Below are 19,295 nucleotides of genomic sequence, written 5' to 3'. Positions count from 1 at the left end.
TTGAGAAATTTTTAAACTTTCTTACTATTTTTGTATTAAAAAACGTTTCTAACTAAAATACCTTTAAAATTAAAAGATAGTGTTACCAACTTTTAGTTAAATTTATAAACAACCAGTTTCATAAGTTTGAGTATTTAAAAGAGGATTTTTATGGTCTAATGCAGGGTCATTATGGTAGTTCTTGCCATTTAAAGACAATAATATTATAACAAGTGTTGCCAACTATAGTTTGAAATTTGTAGGGTTTAAAAAATGTTAATTTGGAATTTTTAATTAATTTGTTATTTTTTATTTAATATTGGCGTTGCCAATTAAATGTTTATGAATATTTTGCAATTAAACTTTTTTTATATATTTGACAAGTTTTATTACAAATTTATATCAATGAATTTTGTGTTTCATTTTAAAAGATTTTATTTCGAGTGAAATTTTCTTAAGAGTTCTGGAATTGGATTTTTAATGTGATTTAAAGCAATAAATATTTTATTTCGAGTTGCCAATTAAACGATTTTTGTCATTTGTAAAACTTATAGAAATATAAAAACATTTAAATAATTAACTTTTTAAAGGACTTTTCAAACATATAGTTTTTTGAAAATATTATCATTGTTTTGTTTATAAAATAAGCAGAAATTTGAGTTGGCAACTATGTTTTAAATATATTTTTTTTGATAAATTTAGGTTATTTTTAAAGAAATGCTCTAAATAGTTGGTTTCGATTCTAAACAGATTCCCTTAAAAGGTTAAAGTTTTTATTTCATTTTGTTTCAAATATATCTAAGAGTGTGGATCACTTTATACAACAAGACCGAAATACCATTTTCTACTTTAAACTGGAAAGCATTGAAAATATTTTGTTATCTTAACATAAACTTGAATTTTGCTTAATAGTTACATTATGATGAAAACAAGTTAACTGACATTTTTTTTAACATATGTTTTATAGTTTTATATAACAAGATCGAAGGACCATTTCGATTTTAAACAGAAAAAAAATGTTGAAAATATTTTTTTTGTCTGAATATAAAATGGAATTTTGATTTTTAGTAAAGGACCAAGACCGAAGGACCATTTTCTACTTTAAACAAGAAATATTTTGTTGTCTGAATATAAAATGGAATTTTGGTTTATAGAAACGTTATGATAGAACAAATTAACATCTGATATCTGATAATGTTGACAAACTTCTGACATAGTTTAAGGCTGTAATGATTCATAGAACTCAATGAAGTTAAACTGTCGAATATAAAAAGATAAATATATTTCTTTGATTCTTATTGGGGCATTTTTATTTTTTTCATTATTATCTTAGGTTGGAAGAAATATTTAGTGATGTCAATATAACTATTTCTTTAATTCACAATCGACATCATTATGTTGTATCGTTGTAGATTGTCATTTTATTATTATATTTTTGTTGTATTTTGGTTTGAAAAGAAACTGTTTTAAAGAAAATACAATATAAAATATTACAACGCTTCTATAACGATTTTAAAATGGATAAATTTTACTGATTCCACCTTATTTTCGAGAAATATTTTTCAATTTTATTTAAATTTTGGCCGATAAAAGTTGATAAAATTACGACGCTACAACATCGACTATGAGTGGTCATTGCTTTCACAATTTTTATAAAATAATTCCAATTCGGATTCAAATTTTTTACTAATAAAAGTTTAATTTTAAAGTTTTAGCTGATAAAATACCACATACAACGTTACAACACTTCTTAAATGATTGTAAACAACTTTACCACTCTTCTACATTGATAGTGAAATGGATCAATGTTACTGACTCCACCTTCTTTTTCCAGGAAATATTTTTTAATTTTATTTCAATTTTGGCTGATAAAAGAAATTACGACATATAACGCTACATCGATTGAGATTTATTTTTTTTTTACAGAGAAAAGTTTAATTTTAAAGTTTTGACTGAATAAACGAACAACGCTACAATATCGATTGTAAATTGCATCAATGTAACTGTTTTCACACATTTTTATAGAATATTTTCAATTTTGTTTACAATTTTTTTTTTGGCTGAAAAAAGTTTTAGATTTGACTGGGAAAAGAAAATACGACATACAAAGTTGCAACGCTATAACATCTATTGTGAAAAGGATAAATGTAACTGATTTAACACTTTTTTTTATAGAATATTTCCAATTTGGTTTACAACTTTTTTTTACTGAAAAAAATTTTAGATTTGACTGGGAAAAGAAAACACCACATACAACGTTACAACGCTATAACAACGATTGTGAATTGGATAAATGTTACTGTTTTCACACCTTTTTTATTTAAAGAATATTTTCAATTTGGATAAAATTTTTTGTACGGAAAACTGTTTTAGATTTGGCTGGGAAAAGAAAATACCATATACAACGTTATAACACTATAACATCTATTGAATCAATGTTACTTTTTTAGCATATTTTTTAAGAATATTTCCAATTTGGATTCAATTTTTTGTATAGAAAACTGTTTTAGATTTAGCTGGAAAAAGAAAATACGACATTTAAAATTACAACGCTACAACAACGATTGTGTATTGGATAAATGTTATTGTTTTCACACTTTTCTTTAAAAATATTTTCAATTTGGATTCAGTTTTTTGTACGGAAAACTGTTTCAGATTTGACTGGGAAAAAAATACGACATACAAAGTTATAACGTTACAACAACGATTGTGAATAGGATAAATGTTTCTGTTTTCACACTTTTTTCTAAAGAATATTTCCAATTTCAATTAAATGTTGACTGAGAAAAGATATTACGAAATACAACGTAACAACGCTAGAACATCGACAGAGAATTGTATCAATGTTACTGTTTTTTTACATTTTATTATAAAGCATACAACGTTACAACACTACAACAACGATTTAGAATTGTATTAATATAAAAGTTTTCATACTTTTTTTTAGAATATATTAAATTGTAACTGAGTAAAGAAAATACGACATTTAACATTACAACACTACAACAAGGATAGTGAGTGGGGCAAATGTTAAATTTTTAAAGAGTAATTAGGAAAAATTGTTTTTACTAAGAAAAGTTTAATTTTAAAGTTAAGGACTTAGAAAAGATATTACGACATACAACGTTACAACAATGTTTGTGAATGGGATTATTCCTTGAACCATATTTTTGCTTATTTTTTTTTAATTTCATTCCCAATTTAAAAATAAACTTTCCCAAAATCTCTTTTTAAATCCTCAAAAGCAAAGAGCATCATTACTACAAATCATTTGCTCATAATCATCTTGTTATTTTCCTTTGAAAAATACTTTAGAAAAAAAGCTTTAAGTTGGGACCCATTGAAATCCAGACCTCATTTTGCTAAGAAAAATCATTTGGCCTTTAAAAGAGTTTATACAAGAAATTATTATTAGATTTGCTTTTGCTTGCGAGTTATTAAAAGGGAAAGAAAACGTTAGAAATGAAACTCCTGCTAAAATTTTTCCCCTCAACCTTAAAGTCCTCAAAAGTCCTTAGCATCATTATAAACAATCATTTGCTTTTTGTTTTCTTGTTTTTTTTTTTACAAATTTTTACTAATTAATTTTTTTTTGCCAATTGTTGTTGGAATTTTGCAAAAAAAGAAATGATTTTGCTTAAAGGCTCAGGCAAAGTATAGAAAAAAAAGCACAAAATCCAAAAGGCTTTATTTTGATAATTTGCCCTTTAAAAGTAATTTGTAATAAGAAAAAAAATTAAGGGCTTTTGTTTTTTGAAGTTATAAGGGAAAGAGTTTTAAAGAGTTTTTTTTTGGTCCTTGAAAAAAAAACCACCATCTTAGAAAAATTTCTTTTATAAAAATAACGTTTTTTTTACTGTTTTCAAACAAATTACCAGTAAGATAGGGAGAGAAAAAATACATATAAAAACATACAAACAAATACTAAAAGAAGTTAACATTCATTCATTTATACATTCAAGCAACAACCATTTATACCTTATAAATCCTTATAAATAAAGCAAAGAGCATCATTTTGGAATCATTTGCTCGTTGGTAGAAGAGGAAAAGGAATGCAAGAGTAAACAGAAAAATAGAATCCTTTTTTTTTTCAAATCCTTACACACAAAATTCGCTTTCGTTTGAAGGGGTGTTAAAAGGCAAAGCATAATGATGTTGTTGATGATGTTGTTGTTAATGTTGATGATGTTCTTGATGCTGCTAATGATGTTTTTTTGTTGTTGGGGTGGTTGGTAAATATGCTCTAAATGAGTTGAGTTATAAGTTTGAGCTAAATAAGTTGAGTTATAACTTTAAGCTTTTTTGTGGCTGCTTATGCTGCTGTTACTGCTGCTGCTGCTGCTGTTGCTGTTGTCATTTTTGCAGGGGTTGATGTTGTTGTGTGTTTTATTTAATTTTAGATAAATTTATCTTTTTGTTTAGAAATTTCTTATACAATTTCTCCTGTTTTTCTATAATTCGCCTTAAATTTCTCCTGTTTATTTTGCTTATTTTAAACTCTTTAGCTAAATTTACTCCTTAAAAAACTAAGAGTAAACTTGAATTTATAGCTTTTAAACGCTTTCTAAGAGCATATTTAGATTTTAAATTATCTTTAGAAAATTGTTCTCTTTTTTATCCTTAAAGTTGAGTTATAACTTGTATGCTTTTCTTTGAGTTTTGTTTGTTTTTCATATCCTTGCTTTTCTAAATATAATTAAATTGATTTTTTTTGGTTTTTCATCTTATAAAATGGCGTTTTTCTTAAACTGCTTTTAAGGTTTTGTATGTTGCATTTGACATACATTGTTGTTTAGTAAGTTTTCCTTATAATTAAATATTTTTTTTGTTAAAAAAGGGAATTTATCACATTTTGCTTCGAAATTGATTTTGTTCTTTTTTAGATTAAGTTTTATAAGTTTTGTATGGTTTCTTATCAGGTTTCTGTGAGTTTCATCTCATTTTTTTATTTATTAATGTTTTGATGAGATAAGGTATAGAGGTATCCAGTAGTTTATCCTGAGTGGAGTGATGAGGTATCCTAGAAGGAAGAAAATTAAAAAATATATATATATTAATAGGATTTGTAGGTTAGTTTTTAAAGGGAAGAAACTCGAAGTAAACTTTCACTATTATTAATAAAAACATATATTCTTAAACTAATTTTAAGCTTAAATGTTATTGGTTTTTGTGGCCATCAAAAACTTGACAATGTTTTGCAATTGTAACTACTTATATATTAACATTCGTTTTAATTACTTCAGCATATCGTTCTGATTACACAGAAGTAGTATAGTAAAGTCTTAGTAATAATGTGTTTTTTAAATATTTTCCAATTCTCTGTAAAGTTTTAGTACATCTATACGTTTCATGTTTTTTACACATTTTATATTCACTGATTTCTCTAGCCAGCAACAAAAAGAACTTACAAAGAAGCGAAAAAGAAGTAGAATTTACTCCATGGAAGTACTAAAAAAGGCCTGAAGAAGTTATGATTGTAACACAGGCTTATCATAGTAGCGATGTTATTTTTTATTTGATTCCAAATTCACTACATCTGAAGTCATTCTCAGGAAGTAATTTTTATGTTCTTCTTTGGAAGTCATTAGAAAGTGAAATTGCAGTATTATATAATATAACTAATTTGACTTAAATAATATTAATAAAAATAACTTCAAATAAAAATTTATTTAAATCAAAATATTTCTGGACAAAAAAAATTACCTTCAATTTAAAAAATGTATTCTTTTCACTTTATTAAACATCACTTCAACAGAAGTTAAAAAAAATAAGTTAGAGCTACTTTTGGAGTTATGATAAATGTTATTCTTTTGGAAGTACTTCGTTATATTTTTGCTGGGTATCTAGCGATTGTGGTAAGAACTTGTCTCTAATGATATCACCATTTTAAAATAATGCTATTGTGTAAGTAAATTGCATTTTAACCACTTACTTGGTAATTAAATTTTTTTCTGGATTAATATCTTCGAAAAGATTAAGATTCGTATTAAAAGATCTTCTTCAGCTGGCCTCAAGAAATGAACGATATTTTGAAATCGTATTGAACTGTAAGAGAGCCATAACTAAATACTATTTCAGTTATAAACCCTTATTATATTGGTACAAGACTACTGGGGGATCTTCGGCGTATCAGTGGATGATCTGCCGAAGATGATCTCCATGGCAGTGCTGCCAAAACTTCCCAGCAAAATCGTACATTGAACAGTACAATTTACTTAAGCAACAGCATTTAAAGTTATTATTGAAGCCAATTGCTTACTTGGCTTACAAATGGGATGCTAGGTAAGGTATAGTCGCTTGCAAATAGGGAGTTAAATAAATAGTTTTCTTTCGGAGAAAATCTATGTCTACGAAAATATGAGGGTCATAAAATATCAACTAAACCTGTTATATTCTGCTTTTTCAATATAAATACCAGATAAAATTTTGCAATAGCGCATTGAATGGGGTCCAGTGTAGTTATAAACAGAATAAATTATTCAGTGTTTTAAACTTTATGCTCTCTTACTTTTCAATACGATTATTAGATAACTTTTGGATAAAAATTTTGCTATCTTGGTCTCTTGAACATATTTTCGAAAAGAATCATCCATATCTCGAAGTCTCTTCTGTCAATAACTAAGTAATACTATGAAACTTCATTTTGATTCTTTAGTTATTCTAAGAAGTTTTTACTAAATAATGTTATACTTGTTTCGGAAGTACTTTCTGAAATTAGTTTTGAAATTAGAACTTTTATGAAAAATAGTGATGAAATCGTTGAGAAAAGAAGTAGTTCCAACGCTGTTCTAAAGAAGTAGTACATACTTATGTATACTAGAACTAGTAACGAATAAACTGGTTCCAGAACTGAGTTAAAGAAACCATATAAAGTTCATAACGTTTCCACAGAACTACTTTTTAAATTGACAATTTCGAATAAAAATCAAGGACTAGCTTTCGAACAACTGCTTCCAGAACCGAGTCAAAGAAAGAGTGTAGACTTTATATCGTTTCCTTAGAACTACTTTCGAATTTGACAATTTACAACAAAATTTATTGGTCTCAGTTTTTTTGGACTAGTACTTTTCTTAAGAAGTACAAATTCTGTATAAGTAGTGGCGAGTGATGCATGAAATACTTTCATAACCGACATCAAAAAAATAGTGTAAAGTTAATAACGTTTTCACAGAATCAGTTTTGAAGTTTTCACAGAGCCAGTTTCGAAGTTTTTACAGAACCAGTTTTGAAATTTTGAATAAAAATCATTGATCTCAACGCTAACGTAGAACGAGTACAGACTATAATAAAGAACTAATAAAACATAATATTCTAAAGAATTTGTTGTACAAACTTAAGTATATGTCCTCGATAGCTTTTGTAGAACTAAGACTGAACAGGTTCCAGAACTGAGTTATAAACAGAATTTAAACTTTATAACGTTTCCACAGACTATTTCCAATAAAAATTATTGGTCTCAACGCTAACGTAGAACGGCTATAGTCTATGATCAAAAACTAGTTTTGGAATTAAAAAACGTACTATACTATTCCGTAGAACTAGTAACGAGTGTTGAATTAACTGGTTCTAGAACCGTGTCAAAGAAAGTTTGTAAAATTCATAACGTTTCCACAGAAAAGGTTTTAAAGTTGCGTACAAAGAGAACAGACTATAATCAAGGACTAGTTTCGTACTATTCTAAAGAAGTTGTTCAAACTTAAGTATATGTTATCAAAAGCTTCTGTAGAAGTAGTGACCAGTGATGAATGAACTGGTTCCAACGCTAACGTATAGCGAGTATAGTCTATAATCAAGAACTAGTTTTGGAACTAAAAAACGTACTATTCCGTAGAACTTTTAACGATTGATGAATTTACCGGCTCCAGAACTGAGTCAATGAAAGTTTTTTAGATTTCATAAAGTTTTCTTAGAACTTCTTAAAAAGTTAGCAGCACTGTACGAAACATTTAGAATAGCTTAGCATAAACTGTACACTACTGTACTTTAGGTTTATTTTACAATCTGTTCAGACTTAGGGTTCGATGGAAAAAAGTTCAGACTTTGAAAAAGAAAAAACGTTCACACATTCGTTCTAAATCAAACATCGGGAATAGTTTATATAATAAATATATAAAATTCTTTTAATTTCACTTTTCAGATTATTCACAGGAGAAAAGTAAGGAAATTGATACAATCCGTTGTCAATAGTGAGCTTACAATGTTTGTTAACATTTCGGCAACGGATGTGTTTAAAATTAAGATTTCAACAACGAATTGTTGCAATTTTGACAACATGGTATTGTCGTTGATAACGTATGTTTTTGAAAAAATATAAACACTTTGGTGTCAATTCGGTACCAGGCGTGTATAATTTTTGTTCTCCTCTGTGTTCAGACTAACAGAAAAGGTTTGAACAGAGAAAACGTTCAGCGTTTTGAAAAAAGGTTAACATGAAACTGTATAGAACTGTACTTTAGATATCATAGACATAACTGTACCTAAAGCTTTAAGCCCGAACAACTTTTCAAGAAAAACTTTTAACTTTTTCAATTTTTTTTAAATTTTAATTTTATTTTGTTTAAATTTAACTTTTTAATTTAAAATTTTCATAAAGAAAAATTTCACTTACCTGTTGAATAATATAGAGAAAAAAGGTTTTTATATTAATAATAGCACTTTAAAATATTTATTTATAATTTTAAAACACTTGATCCATTTTTAAGTCTTTTATTTTTGGAGGGTTTTTTATATAAATATTTTTTTTTATTGTATTAAGATATTTTTTTGTTTATAAAAAAATATTGTTTTTATACTTATTTTAAAATAATTAAAATTGATCTGACTTTTGTGTTCATAATGTAAAAAAAACACTATTTTTTGTTTTGTTTTTGTTTTTAGTGATTTTTGTTTTAATTTTTTTTTTAGATTTTGATTATTTTCCAAAAATGTAACTAAAATAAATATAAATCCAAATTAGCACACTAAGCGTAGCTGATCCCTAAGGATCCATGAGCGCGTTGCTTTCATATAGTGTCTATGGCTGGAGGTGCGTCATGATCGCGTTGAAATGCTGCGTTTGAGATTTGAAATGAAACTAAAGGAGTCGGCGCAAAAGCTTAACATTTTATACTAAACTCTAACAAAGGAAAAAAATAAATATATACAACAGCACTACTACATTGATATATGTGTATAATTAAAAATGTATGGGTATTTTATTTCGATTAAAGGACAAAGGACATTGTTTATTTTTGTATGATATCAAATTTTTATAAAAATTATTTTTCTTTTTTGTTTCTACTATGAATTTATTCTATAATAACAATGAACAAAAATAAAACTAGAAATTCAAGTTTATTTAAGACAAAAAAAGGACATCACGCACAAGGATTTCTCATAAAGCTTGTTGCAGTTTTTCAATTGTAAAGAAATACCTTAAAAATTTGGGTGCTTTTTTTCTCAAAAAAATGTGTTTTTTTGGTGGTTGTTTTGTACACAAGATCGTTGATGATATACGTATGAGTACACCTGGTCCAGTTAGACAAGCTGCTGGACCATTTCATATAGCAGTCATACAGCATCATTGTTAATTGAAACTAGTTTTTTTTTAGTCGCTTGTTTTTGTATTCGTTTTCCGTTAAGGGTAACGGATAATAAAGCTTCCGCTTCTTTTAATATCCTTGACCATTGATCTAAACAATGCTTGCTAACAAACTGTCTGCGCCTGCGTTCATTGTCGTTTCTACTGTGTGCGTGTGTGTTCTTTTTCATTGTTAATCACTTTTATTTCTCTGGTTTTAGGGACTTTTTCTCTGCAGCTTTTTAGTTTTGGGTGCATTTTTATTAAAAATTTGTCAGTTTTTTTTTCTAATGATTTTTAAAAAGAGATAAAAATTAGTTGAACATGACAAAAAATCATGTTTTAACAGGATGCTGTTGTTTTGTTGTTTGTTGGAAATTGTAAAATTAAAATGATAAATGTGTACAATGACCCTATAAATGTAGGTTTTCTAAAAAAATCTTCAAAGTTTTTTTTTTTTTCATTAAAAAAATGATCACAATTTAATGCTTAGTAACCTCAAATTATTCTGAAATTTAACTAAAGTATAAGAAAGAAAAACAATTGTTAAAAATTAGCATTATAAATTGCAATATTAGGGAACCTAAAGGCGGTATGCTGTTTGCATATGTTTAAAATTAAGTATAATAAATGATATTTTTCCTGTGACATGATCGCTTGTTGTGACATGTTTAAATATCGGAAACGTGTGTTTTTTTGGATGTTAAGCATTCATTTTTTTCCGTAAAAATATATGTCATTTATAGAAGAAGTAGTATGAAGGATCATTGCTTTAGTGACCAAATCAGCAAAATCTTGGTAATGGCAGAAAGGGTAGAAGGGGGACTATACGCCACTTTTTTTTTGAGGCGGCCTCAAATTAAAACCACAATACATATTCTTAATTTTCTTTTCTTGGTTCGGATACTTAGATATGTTGGCTTTAGTTTTATTCATTTCAATCTTTCCTAAGTCATCATATTTTTTAACTTTTCCGCACTAACCAAAAACGATACCGCTCCATCCATGAGTTAAATGCGCCAAGGGGATGGGGCAGATTTGTTATTAGTAAAATAAAAGAAAAAATTACAAAAATAAAAACTTATTTTGCTGTTTTATACTTAAATTCATTAAACAAAGTATAAAAAACCAGATATTTATTGTTTCTTTCACAAAACTTAACATAAAAATTAAAACACTTTTTTTTCTATATTTTAACCAAATTTTGTTTTACATCACAAGCATTACATATATTTAGCGCATGTGCCCCATGGGCAGTTTTGAAGTTTAGTTTCAATTTTTTTCGGGCTTCAAATTATATTATCGAAAATATTATTATGTCTTATTGTTCACTATTATTGACGTTCTAATACTGACCAATATATTTTTTCTATCACAAAAACTAAAAAAGTTAGCACAAAAAGTTCACACAGTGAAATATTTTCACAGCCCTTTTGAAAAACAATTAATCATGTCTGTCTCCCATCATATGTAAAGTTAATGTTTAAAATTTTCAGGGATGATAGATAATCGATAAACGAAAACAAAATTTGATAATGCGATAAAATCGATTACTCAGTTTTCAAGTTATTCGCTATTGGCAGATGTGCCCCTATGACGTATGATCCCCCTTACTTACATTAACACTTATTTTACAATGACTTCTGCTTATAACACCATCCGTCACTCAAAATTAGACATAAACTTGATGATATACGCCTGAAACTATAAACTTAAAGGAGAAAAACTGCTTTGTTAGTTTTTAATTTCATGATCCTGTGTTCTTTTTAAAGGACTTCAAAGTTTTGAGAAGTAAATTTTTTCAAAAAATATTTTAAAACATTTCTAGTGAAATAGGGGACCGATGGTTACTATTTCCATTAGGCTTAGTCTTCGGCAATAGGCTTCGTTTACGGTACCATAGAAGATCAGGTGTCAAATTTCATTGAATTATCTCCAAAATTGCGACCTGTACTTTGATTACAAGGTTTACAAGCCCTATTCGTGTGTACAGTTGTATGGGGGCCAGGTGAAATAATTGACCGATCTTAACCATTTTCAATAAGCTTCGTCCCTGTGGCAATAGAATATCATGTACCAAATTTCATTAAATTATCTTTAAAATTGCGACCTGTAGTTTGATTACAAAGTTTACATGGAAGGACAGATGGACAGACAGACAGATAGATAGACAGACAGACGGACGGATATAGCTAAATCGACTCAGAAATTGATTCTAAGCCGATTGGTGGTATAGGACCAATATTATTGTACGTTACAAACATCAGCACAAACTAAATATACCCTCTCCAACTAAAGTGGTGTAGAGTATAAATAATACAACATATTTTCCAACTCTTCTTGTTTTTGACACAAAATTTGACATTGTTTGATTAGTAAAAGTATTTAAAAATATTTTTTGAAAAATGTACTTTTTAAAACATTGAAGTCCTTTTGAAAGGACACAGAATAACGAAATGATAAACTAAAAATGCAATTTTTTCGGTTCTTAACTAACGAATTTTTTCCATTTTTGTCGGACTGTGTAATGACTTACTTATAATGAGATACATAAGTACATAAGTGCATTGGTTGCATCGTTCGAGGACAGCTTTCTTCTTCAATCCAACCAAATATAAGTTTCAAATAAGTTTCAAAAATACTTTCCAATGGAGAAAGTATCGAAATAGAGTGCTATAGATGCGAATGTAAAAACGTTGATGTTGTTGTTGTAACAGCTCGACTGTGACCGATAGTTCTTTCCTGGGGAAAAAAACTTTCGGTTGATACAGCTTTCGCTGGGTTGACAATCTTTTGACCGAGTATGACTCGGGTCGTTCCGTAGAGAAGATCCAATTGTCGTGAGAATATAAAAACGTAAACAATATTGGTTGCATGGTTCGAGGGCAGCTGTCTTCTTTGTCAACGAAGATCAAGACAGGTAAAAGGATAAATCCGGAGTCTAGGTTAAACCATAAGAAAACTCATCAACCGAGCAAAAAAACCCAAACGAGATTCCAGGAAACTTTTTAGTTAACAAGTAGATGTTGTCAATGACGCATAGATGATAATAACACTGACCACCAGAATCTATGGCCTCTGACATGGAATGGAGATTGAATGATTTGAAGGATACCAAGGACCACCAAACGTACAATAATGGAAACTATATGGAGAATAGGTGTGGGCTTATAGAGAGACATTAGCATTTTTTCGTTAAATTTGCTGATGTAAGAGTAATAAGATTCAACTCATTCGTCCATCATAATTAGAAACAATTCTTTTGGCCTACGCTTCTCTAAACTGGACGACTACAGGATTTCATAGTATAAATTGAATGTTGTTTTGATAAAGTTTAATCTGCTGGTTTCGGGAACAAGTTCTCTAATTTCAGAAGAAAACTTTCCATTGTGGTATCGATATAATTGTCAAACGCATCCCATATTGCGACTGTGCTGCAGTAAATCAATACCCAACTGTCACCGATAAGTACCTTCGCTTTCACCTGTACGCGGTCAAATAGCCCCAAAATAAACTTTTGTGAAACGAATCCTACATTGCGACAGTGCTCCAGTGAATCAATAGTGTTGAATACGCAACTGTTACCAATAAGTACCTTCTCTTTATCCTGTACGCTCTCCCTAAAAAAACGATATTAATCGAGAGAAGTAATTACTGAAATCAAAAGCAATTAATTTGGATAAGATTACATCATGCCGCATCCTATCGAATGCCTTATAGATATCTGGAGAAAGATAGTGTTGGACGTTTGACATTGAAGACCACTTTTGTAAGATAATGAATGTTGAAGGTAAAGTGACATGGCCCCAGTGAAAACAACTCGTATCAGATCGCTCTCCCAGAAAAAAAACGATATTAATCGAGAGAAGTAATTACCGAAACCAAAAGCAATTAGTTTTGATCAGTATTGTTTAAATACCAGTGTTGGAATGCCATCTGGCCCAGGAGTCTTATTTATGTTTCGATTATCTAGTAGCTATTTAAATGCATGAGTTCGAAGGAATATGTTTCACATACTTATAAATACTCTATTAAGCTCGGTTAGCTTTATCGATGGGGTCAGTGAATTGTTTACTCTTTTAACGAATGATCAAAAGGTTTTGCTGCTCAGAGAACTCTAAGAGAACCTGAGCATGAACACGCTACTCGTATAAAGCTTTTCAGCGTCTTAATACTTTGGCACACGAAGAACTAGAATTTCTGCGAATCAGTTTCGAACTTTTGTTATTCAAACATTGAATGTTTTCTCTTGACTTTGTCTAGGTCTAGTCGTCGATTGTTTTAAATCGGAATGAAAAAAATTATTAAGCTTAGATCAACGAACCTTTTCGACTATATAGATTAAACGTTTCGTAAATAATGGTGAACAGTTACAAAGTTTGGAGAGCGAAAAGAACGCGAAGATGGTACAGTGTTCCGAATAAGCTGGAAGTAAAAATATATAAATATGTAGAACAAAAACTATATATGAAAACATCTTCTGATCTTAAATACCAAAAAAACTTAAACAGAATTACCAGCTATCCCATTAGAACTTTATATGACCTTGTTATAAAGGTCATTAGAAACAATTTAAAAAAAAAACGTTACCAAATTTTTTTAACGCTAATGTGTGCAAAAAAAACTAAACCAGAACATACCTTGTGATTTATTTTAGTTTTTTTTCTCCTTTCATTCGTAAATATTAAAAAATTTTCCTAATTTCGTTCTTTTTTTTCATTTTTTGCTCTACAAGAAAGAAATTCAACAAGTTAAGGGTTGTTGCAGCCACTTTTCTGTGGCATTCATTTCGTTCATACAAAAACGGTTGTGCAATAACATAGACAGACGATGACGACGACTTTAGCTAATACATTCAAGGTTGGATTTGTTGGTAGCAACAATAGCAATAATAATAACAACAACAACAGCAACGAAATGTTGAAGTGCTATTAACCCTTAAAGCTATTGTGACTTGAAGTTTAACTACGGGTTAGAGGTGGGGTCAAACACAAAAATGCCATGACATTTTGCAAAAAAAAAATGTTTGGTAAAAAAAACAAAAGTATTATTTGTACAAATGAAATGATTGTTGGTTTGAGGGTTGTTGAAATTATTCCTATATGGGATACTTAATAATTCACAATAATTTACAGTATGATTAATTGGCGGTTATTTTTCAAACTGGAGCATTATTGTGAATGTTGTTGAAGTGCTTGAAAGGGTTGCCAACTTTTAAGTTAGGAAATAGTAAAACTGAAGTAAATATCTTGAGCATATTTGTTTTGCGAAGTATGGAGTTGATTAATCTAATCTGGGTTAGACTTGACTATCTTAAAGTAGAGTCTTTTTTTAAAGGACAAACGTTAATTGTCAGATATGTAGTTATTTACGTAAAAATGTTTGCGTATGAGTTATTAGATGGAACATGTAGCTATGAGACACCTTAGTAGATCTAAGTCTAGACTGTAGACGATTCTAATCAACTTGCAAACTTTCATACTATAAGATCGGGGGCTTTACCATTAAATCACAGTATACCTTTTTCTTATTGATCTTCATGAGTTTATTGAACAGGATTCTTAATTGCGAGCAAAACTTTGCACTAGTTTTAGTGCAGTTGTGTAATTGTTTTGAGAGCTTCATGTTTGAGAGTAGGATAGCAGTCTTTTCACCGGTTTCACCAGTCCCAGATCTAGTTTGCCGTGAAAAACAAGGTCATTTTTTCAAGACCGATTGAGATGTTAGTGTTTAAAAAAATCAATTACATTAACATCTTTTGGGCTTCAGTGGTCATATTTGCTGTTCATTCACCTTATGGAAAACCGCTTAGATTGTTGGTCTACCCGTATTTTCGATGAATATCGTCCCAATTTATTACTAAATAATCGTTTTCCACATTCATTATGGGGGTGTTCTAAATTTTCAATTCACTAAATGGTAAGTCTTGTTGTGGCTTTTTCGATATTTCTCCTTTTTGGCTATTTCCATGCACCCGTTTGGTAGCGTTTTCTCTAGGCTTTGCATTGCCTTAAACTGCGTTTTAGTATAGGATGTATTTTGGACTCGTCCATTATGTTCTCTTTATTCAAAATTGATCACCGCCAGCCTTGTCTTTAGATTGAAGAGGGTTTTTTCCAATGATGTTTTAAAGTTATTATGTCTGTCCCAAACACTATTTGGAATACCATTAGCAGCGTTTTTGTATTGGTTGTCTTTCGAGCTCGTCCTTCATGTTGTCTTTATTCTAAATTCATCGTTAATGTTTTTATAGGTACTATGTATTTTTCATACACTACCTGACTGAGAGACCAAATGGATATGGACGATCTGTGTTTATTGTTCATAAACTGGAAGGAATCTGTTATATTCTATCGTTAATTTGGTTTTCAGGTTCTCAGATAGGTGGAGCAGAGAAGAGCAGTGCAGTATAGAGTAGTGTCGATTTAATTGGATTATAGTAAAGAAATGTAGAGCATAATAGATCTGACTGGAAAGGAGGTTCTCTAATTGGTATATCTAGTAGAGAAGAGCAGATTATAATTGGGGAGAGTGGAGTGTAGTAAAGTAGAATCATTTAGATTATATTTGAGTAGAGTAGATCAGAGCAAATTAGATTAGAGCAGAGTAGAGTAGAGTCGATTTGATTGGATTATAGAAGAGAAGAGTAGAACATAATAGATAAGAGTGGAGAGAAGGTTCTCTATTAGGTATACCTACTAGAGCAGGGTAGATTATAATTGGGGGGATTAGAGTTTAGTAAAGTAGGATTGATTAGATTATATTTAAGAATAGTAGAGTAGAGTACAGCGCAGTGGAGATTCTCAGATAGTTGAAGTATAGTAGAGAAGTGAAGTGAAGAGTAGGGTAGACTATAGTAGAGTAGAGTAAAGTAGAGTGGAATAGAGTAAAGTAGAGTGGAGTCGAGTCCAGTAGAGTAGAGTAAAGCAGAGTAGAGTTCAGTAAAGTAGGATTGATTTGAATATATATAAGGAGAGTAGAGGTGAATACAGTTCATGGTAGATTCTCAGATAGGTGAAGCAGAGCAGAGTAGAGAAGTGAAGAGTAGGGTAGACTATAGTAGAGTAAAGTAAAGTAGAGTGAAGTAGAGTAGAGTCAAGTAGAGTAGAGTAGGGTAGACTAGAGTAGATTAGAGTAGAGCACAGTAGAGTAAAGCAGAGTAGAGTTCTGGAGAGTTAAGAAGAAAACAGTAAATTCTAGTCGGTTAGATTATAGAGAAGAGTAAAGTACAATACATACTGCACTGTATACTCTACTCTGAAAAGAGCTAAGCAGAGCTTAGTAGGGGTGAGTAGATCAGAGTAGAGCTGAGTAGACCAGAGTAGAGCCGAGCAGAGCTGAGTACAGGAGAGAAGTCTAAGAGAGATAAAGTAGACAATGTCTGATAATAAAAAGTTAACTATTGCACAGCTGATTAGTGTCAAGTTTAGCATGATCGAGTTGAGCTAGAAAGAGGCAAGTCTTAGGTAGACTGAAATTTTTTCTTTCAGATTTTGATTAAAGAGCATAATGTATTGTATGTATATTTTTTTTCCTAAAAAAATCAAAGCAATTTTTATTTAAACTTTTTCAAAATTGTTAAAATTATTCCAATATTTGTTAGTATTTGTTCATTTGTTGTTGTATATGTTAAAATAGTTAAAACTTTTGTATATGTATAGTTGTTTTCGCACACATCTTTACATTCGAATTGTTTCTATGTCAGGATCAATGCGAAGTAGTAAGTGTGTTCTTAGTTTTGTGCTTGTATAAGTATTTTTATTAGTTGGGTTAGTTAGTGTTAAATTTGTTCTTCTGTTAATATTTCTTCTTCTTGTATTTTATATTTCTTTTTTTTTTATTGTAAGCAATTTTCATAAATTCAAAACATTTTGTTATTATGTATGTATTTGTGTTTGTTTGTGTTTTTTATGTATGTATGTATGCACTCTTAATTTATTATTATTTTGTATTCAAAACTTTTATTTTTCATATCTTTTTTTTTCTACCATATAGTTTTACATTCACATATACAAATGTATAAATATTATTGGAGAGTCCTTGTTTTTTTATTCTTTTATATATCCTTGTTAAATTTCATTTGAACATGATGTAACATATTATACGAAAATGTTTATATATTGTAAATATACTGCAGTTAGAAGAGCTTAACTTATTCTCCCTAAAAAATGGGCTAAGGAGCAAAATTACAAAGTTTTTAAGGAGTAGCTGGGTATAGGGTTATTTAAGGGCCTAGTCTGTTTGTGTGCATGTGTGTGTAGTTGTATATGTCTATTCTAGGCTATATAAATTTGAGTTCATATATATAGATGTTTAACTTGGTGATGATATTTTGTAGCCTTTTTTTGGGGGGGAGAAAAAAAGAACAAGTTGTTGTAGTTCTTTTGGTTGGAGCTTTGGTCAAGCAAGGCAATCGGACGTTAGTGCAAGAAGTAGTTGTATGAAATTAAAGAATAAATATACAGTGAAGCAAAGAAAAAAAGGCAGATTATATAAAAAAATCGAGTAGAAGCAAAAAATATTGTAAATTTTTAAATTTACTAAATTCCATTTAATGGTTACCATAAAAAATATTTTGGAAATTCTAAAATTATGGAAATAACTTTAGCTTTTCTTTACGCCTTCCTAGAACATTTTACTTGGTTTTTTTTTAAGTTTTAAATTAATTTACCCTCCACTGTTTGACTTCTTGTTCTTAATTTGCATATTTTTGTTAATTTTTCTCTACAATTTTTGTTTTTATTCCATTTTTTATTTTTTTTTATTATATATAGTTTTTATATCCATATATAAAAGTTTTTGAGTTTATAACGAAGAGGAAATACTTAAAATTTACATTTATTAGCAAATAGTTTTCATTATTGCGTTTGTGAGAGTGTGTGTATGTCTTGTTAAACAAAAAGAAAATATTTTACAAATTTCACACAATATTTGTAGAGACAAATAATAATATTGTAAAAAAATTTTACTTAAAATTTTTCAAAAAAATTTTTTAAATTTTTTAAAGTAGTCTATTATACTGCAGGATATAATAGATTACTTTTCCATAGTGATCAATACTATTCTAGAGAACTCTCTCTAAAGTGCTTCACTCCACTTTACTGTACTCTACTCTCTTTTACTGCATTGTTCTCTTCTTCACTGTACTCTGCTGTGATATTTTCCGCTCTTCTCTATTATCTATACTATAATCCTCTCTACACTTCTCTCTTTGCAACTCAACCTTTCTCTATCTTACAACACTTTACTCTAAACTATTCTACACTACTTTATTCTACTCTATTCTACTCTCTTCTTCTCTACTTAACTCTTCTCTATTTGATTATTTTCTTCCTTTACTCAATTCTTTTAATCTACACTCTACTCTGCTGAAATATTTTCCGCTTTACTTTTTTATCTGTACTTTTTTATCTTCTTAACACTTATCTCTTAACCTCTTTTATTTTAGATTTTTTGGCTCTGCTCCTTTATCTGTACTCTACTACAGTCTACATCTACAGTGATATTTTACGTTTTGCTCTATTCTCTGTATTCTACTTTACACTCCTCTCTTCTCTACCTATATAGTCTTATTTTCCACTCTATATTGCACTTTACTCTAATATACTTTATTCTTCTCTTTTCTTTTTTACTTTTCTTCTCTACTCTTCTCTACTCTTTACTACTCCTTTCTACTCTACTCTACTCTACTCTACTCTACTCTACTTTTCTTTATTCTTCTCTACTCTTCTCTTCTCTTCTCTTCTCTACTCTACTC

At 29.4% G+C, this 19,295-nt stretch overlaps 1 long non-coding RNA gene across 1 annotated transcript; it reads right to left on the bottom strand.

The window, feature by feature from the left end:
• Positions 1-324: 324 nt before the first annotated feature.
• LOC111683237 lies at positions 325-8,725 on the bottom strand. The gene is made up of 2 exons (XR_002762694.2): positions 8,588-8,725; positions 325-4,999 (listed from the first exon to the last, which is right to left on the bottom strand). It is a non-coding gene; the product is annotated as an uncharacterized LOC111683237 (long non-coding RNA).
• Positions 8,726-19,295: the final 10,570 nt, after the last annotated feature.

Source organism: Lucilia cuprina, chromosome 4 (assembly GCF_022045245.1).
Source record: "Lucilia cuprina isolate Lc7/37 chromosome 4, ASM2204524v1, whole genome shotgun sequence".
Classification (NCBI taxonomy): Eukaryota; Metazoa; Arthropoda; class Insecta; order Diptera; family Calliphoridae; genus Lucilia; species Lucilia cuprina.
This window is presented reverse-complemented; position numbering and strand designations above follow the sequence as displayed.